The 5,816-nt window shown below is 40.6% G+C and overlaps 1 pseudogene; it reads left to right on the top strand.

The window, feature by feature from the left end:
* Positions 1 to 2,807: 2,807 nt before the first annotated feature.
* On the top strand, positions 2,808 to 3,892 carry LOC100457347 (E3 ubiquitin-protein ligase RING2-like; annotated as a pseudogene).
* Positions 3,893 to 5,816: the final 1,924 nt, after the last annotated feature.

Below are 5,816 nucleotides of genomic sequence, written 5' to 3'. Positions count from 1 at the left end.
TAAGCCAAGATTGCACCACTGCACTCCAGCCTGGGCAACAGAATGAGACTTTGTCTAAAGAAAAAAAAAAGTTCCCTTCATTTTTAGTGGTTTTCAAATTTCACAGCACAGATTAAAAACAAAACAAAACAAAACAAAAAATAAACCCTATAGAAAAGGATTTTAAATACATTTAGAACACCAAGCCAGCCCCAATCTGTTGAAACTGATGGATAAATATGTACAATAACTAGACAGACTTTAGTTATAATGGTACTGGAGGTCTATCTATCAAAAATCCTTTGTGATTAATTTCTCAATGAAAACATATGTTTGTAAATAGTGTGATAATATAAACTTGGAAACATACCTAGAGTCAGGAGAGAGATGAAAAATAACACACAAGTCAATCTTATTTCTAACCTGTCAGCATAAAGCCTTCTGGCTCCCAAACACCCAACATTGTCCCTCAGTATACAAATTAAAAGCAGAATGACTTTACCCTACTAGCTGACATTCTTCTACAGAATAATCTTTCACTACATATCAAAGCAGGGCTCAAGTTTCATTCATCTGCTTCCACAAGGTGTAATTAGCAGAGCGCACCAAATTTATAAGCTGATGTGGCAACTCAAAATGCTAAACACACTTTTCTAATGGAAGCAAACTGGATTTTTTTCTGTTGTTCATTCTATGTACCATATTATTATTATTATTATTATTTTTGAGATGGAGTCAGCCTGTGTTGCCAGGCCGGAGTGCAGTAGCACCATCCCTGGCTCACTGCAACCTCCACCTCCTGGGTTCAACTGATTCTCCTGCCTCAGCCGGGTCCCGAGTAGCTGAGACTACAGGCACCTGCCACCACTCCCGGATTTTTTGTGTGTATTTTTAGTAGAGATGGGGTTTCACCATGTCAGCCAGGCTGGTCTCAAACTCCTGAGCTCTGGTGATCCACCAGCCTCAGCCTCCCAAAGTGCTGGCAGGCATGAGCTACTGCACCTGGCCGCCATATTATTCCTGAAACTTATGTGGCTACCAATAAAAAAAAAAAAAAATAGGGAAGCTTTAAACATAACTTTTTTTTTTTTTTTTTTTGAGATGGTGTCTTGCTCTGTAGCCCAGGCTGGAGTGCAGTGGCAAGATCTTGGCTCACTGCAAGCTCCGCCTCCCGGGTTCACGCCATTCTCCTACCTCAGCCTCCCGAGTAGCTGGGACTACAGGCATCCACCACCTCCCCCGGCTAATTTTTTATATATTTAGTAGAGACAGGGTTTCACCATGTTAGCCAGGATGATCTCAATCTCCTGACCTCGTGATCCGCCTGCCTCAGCTTCCCAAAGTGCTGGGGTTACAGGAGTGAGCCACCGCGCCCGGCCACTTTAAATGTATCTTATACTTTCCATCAAGGCTAATGTGTCAAATGTCTCCATATATCTGGTATTTTAACAGGAAAAAAATCAAACATATATAATAAATGACCTGAAGTGACAGTAGAACTAATACCAAAAAAAAGCACTCTTTTTTTTTTTTTTTTTTTTGAGATGGAGTCTCACTCTGTACCCAGGCTGGAATGCTGTGGTGTGATCTTGGCTCACTGTAACCTCTGCCTCCCAGGTTCAAGAGGTTCTCCTGCCTCAGCCTCCCAAGTAGCTGGGATTACAGGTGTGTGCTGCCACACCCAGCTAAATTTTTTTTTTTTTTTTTAATAGAGATGGGGTTTCACCCTGTTGGCCAGGCTGGTCTCAAACTCCTGACCTCAGGTGATCTGCCCACCTTGGCCTTCCAAAGTGCTGAGATTACAGGTGTGAGCCACCCCACCTGGCCAAAAGCACTCTCAAATATACACTTGAAGACTACATTTCACAACCAATTTAATTTTTCTTTCTTCAGCAAAATCTGTCAATGAACCAATTTCTCATAGATTAACATTAAGATTTTGTTTGATTCTCTTTCTAGGACCAGAAATTCCAAAATTACAAGGGAAAAGAATGGAATAAAAAATAATAACATTGCATTACAATGGACACTAACTCAATAAACACTTGTTTCTAAAATAAGAAAATTATGGAAGAAAATACTATGTAAAGAATAATCCTATGAGAATTGTCTTTAAGCATAGTAAATTTGCCCCTTAGTCTTCATGAAGATACTGCAGTTTATATAGAAAAGAAAATATACAAGACTCTAGGGAAAAGTCAGAATACATATTATATAACATTCTGTAGGCCTAAAGACCTTTTGAGGGGGAAAGGCGAAAAGATGGCCAATTGAATCTTTACTTAAGAGTAAAGAACTACGAAAAATTTCTGGGCCAGAAGTGTACTTCAAATGGAACCAAACTTTGTGGAAAAGAACTTATACATATATTTTTTGTTTTAATTAATTAATTTTTTTCTGAAACGGAGTCTCACTCTGTTGCCCAGGCTGGAGTGCAGTGGCGCTATCTTGACTCACTGCAACCTCCACCTCTCAGGTTCAAGAGATTCTCATGCCTCAACCTCCCAAGTAGCTGGAATTACATGTGCATGTCACCAGGACAGACTAATTTTTGTATTTTCAATAGATACGGGGTTTCACTATGTTGTCCAGGCTAGTCTCGAACTCCTAACCTCAAGTGATCTGCCTGCCTCGGCCTCCCAAAGTACTAGGATTACAGGCATGAGCCACTGCACCTGGCCAAACTTAGACATATTTTTAAGAGAAAAGAAAACCTACTGAAAACGGAGTCCCTTCCAAAAAGAAACTCATAAATTAAGGGGAAAATATTTGAATAGTGTAAACCAGTCTAGGTCAAAAAGAAAATTGGGCTGGGGGCAGGAGCTGTAATGTCTCAGGCTGTGCAAACAAATGGATCTCAACCATTAACCAAAACATGGGAGTTCAGTTTATATGAATTATAACGAACACCTGAAGAGGCAGTAACAGATGGCTTAGAAATTGTGGCTTCACCTCAAAGCCTACAGAGTGAAATAATGGGTCTAATTTGTTTGGATGTGTTGAAAGACACCATGACCATAAAGGAGTGTTTACATCATTTTTGTGCAGACTGCATCATCACAGTCCTTAGAAATGACAGCAAAAAACACTCTACCTGTCAAAAAAAAATCTAGTTTCCAAAAGATCACTAAGGGGATCCTTCAGTTCTTGGTGGTGGCAGCAATGGGCTCAATGTTAGGGATGCCAGAAAATGCCACAGGGTGGGAAAGGAAAAAAAGAGCTAGGGCTAACAAAAAATGAGGTGGGGTGGTAGGCAAAGAATTGGGAAGGCCTTGTAAGCCTTATACTTTAGTCTAAAATGTTTGATGCACTCATCAGCAAAATTTACCCACGTCATGATAAGTACGAAGCTCTTGGAGACAGAGTATTAGCCAGCATCCACAAGCACAGTAATCAGTGAGCACTCAGTCTCAGCTCTAAAGAAGGACTGAAGGTACCAGTCAGGAGCAGATTACAGTGAGGCAAGAAACAATAGACTGAAAATGGTAGCAGAGCAGAAGAGAATGCTGATGGTTTGCATTGTAGTGGTGCATCCACACAGAACAACAAGGAAACAGGCCATAGTCACAAATGGACCAAAACATCTGCCGACTCTGGGCTTGAGCTTGATATTGACAATGCAACATTTGCCATTGATTCAGAAATGGATGGTGCTAGTGAGATTGAATTAGTATTCAGGCCTCAACCCACATTTATAGAAAAGGATGATAGTGCACAGATAAGATACATAAAGACTTCAGGTAACACTGCTGTTGATCACTTATCCAGGTATCTGACTGTGAGGTTAGCTTTAGAAGAACTTTGAAGCCAAGGTGCGTAAGACCAGATGAACCACGGCCAGAGCAAAACTCAAGTATCAGACACCATGGCCGCTGGCATCACCAGACTATATGGCCAAGAGTTCAAGTCTTGAGTGGTGATCTAGGAGTCTAGGGATTCTTTGGGCAACTGACAGAAAGACAAGCAAGGGGTCTTGTACTACAATGTATGATGTCCTCCTAGGCAGATTGAAGTGCTGACATAATGGGTACTAGGAGAAAGGGTGGCAGGAGAAAGGAGCTGCCAAGATCACACAGCTCTCTGGCCCTTTACTCTTGCCTATGGCAGCTGGCAATCAGGGGACACATGTGGTTGCCAGGATCATGGGGGCTGGGAGACCATTTCTCAATTTGCTGACATCAATATGCAGGCCGGAGGAATGACACATCCCATACATCTTAAAAAGTCAGCTCTAGATGGGATATCTGAGGGTTTTATAGAATTCTAACCAAAATCTTGCTTTCTAGGTCTCTCCACTCTCCTTACTGTAGATAATACATTTAGTAAAGAACACATCATGAAGCCTTTCAGCTCTTGGCCATAGGAGCAACAGGCTAAATGTTAGGGATGCCAGATAAGGCCACCAGGTGGGAAAGAGAAAGAAGAGGGAGGGCTGAAACAATGAGGTGGGGGAGAAAGGCAAAGAATTGGAAAGGCCTTGTAAGGCTTACACTTCAGTCTAAAAATGATGGGATCCACTGAAAGGTTACAGGCAGGGGAAAAGTAGGATCATTCACTTTTCAAAAAAGTGACATCACTTTGGAATGTTGCATCTGTTGTCATCAGGCTGTAAACTGAAATTGTCTAGCTCATGTTACATTTATGAGCTATAAATTGAATGACTTAAGGCCAATTTTATAAAATTTCCCTTAGCCCTAGAGTGTCATAATAATATGGATAATACAGTCTATTTCTGAAGTGTTAAGAGAATGTATCAGTCAGGGTTCTCCAGAGAAACAAAACCAGTAGGACATACATAGACATAGAAGACAGGATTTATGATGGGAATTGGCTCATGAAATCATGGAAGCTGAGAAGCCCCATGATTTGCCCTTTGCAAGCTGGAGACCGAGGAGAGTGAGGGGTGTCATTCAGCCTGAGTCTGAAGGCCTGAACACCAAAGCAGCGGAGAGTGTGACTTCCAGTTTAAGGCTGAAGGCCTGAGAACACAAAGGGCCAATAGTGTTAAGTCCCGGAGTCCAAAGGCCCAAGAACCTGGAGCTCTGACGCACAAGTGCAGAAGATGGATGATTCAGCTCTAAAAAAGAGACCTTTCTGTTCTACTTGGGCCCTCAACAAATGGATGGTACCCATCCCACACTGGTGATGGTAGGTCCTTTTTCCTCAGCCCACCCATTTGAATGCCAGTTTCTTCCAGAAACACCTTCACAGACACACCCAGAAAGAATGCTTTACCACCTATCTGGGTGTGCTTTAACCCAGTCAAATTGACATAAAATTAACTACCACAGAGACAAGGTGTAATTCATATCAAAGGTGTAAATTCATATAAAGGTGTAATTCATATCAAAGGTCTCCTGCATACTTGACACCTGGCTAATATTGACACTTAGCCAATAAATACTAATATTTTCCACAAGACACTTTTTATATGTATGTTAGAATTAGGATTTTGTTATTTGGTATGGGAAAACATTTGTAGTATTTTCTAAGAAAATATATAATATGCAGAATTCCAGAAAATAGCCCTTTGATGGTAAACAGAGCAATCTGTACTTTATTTCTTAGGATAGATATTTGCCTCTTGAAATAAAAACGGTGTTTCCGATAAGTGGTGAGTTCTCAGAAAGTTTCGTGTTTTCAAAATATAAAAAAAAAATCCTCTTATTTATTCTTCAAGCTAGTAAATATAGTGAAGAGACAGTAAAGTGAAGCAGAACTCATCATTCCACTTTCCTATAAGTTTTTTGAAGACATTCAAATAACACTGAGCCAAAGAGATGCTTTTTCTAGCTCTTCATCTTGTTTTTGAATTTAAAATTTAAAAATTAACACAA

This window comes from Pongo abelii, chromosome 7 (genome assembly GCF_028885655.2).
Source record: "Pongo abelii isolate AG06213 chromosome 7, NHGRI_mPonAbe1-v2.0_pri, whole genome shotgun sequence".
NCBI classification, from domain to species: domain Eukaryota; kingdom Metazoa; phylum Chordata; class Mammalia; order Primates; family Hominidae; genus Pongo; species Pongo abelii.
This window is presented reverse-complemented; position numbering and strand designations above follow the sequence as displayed.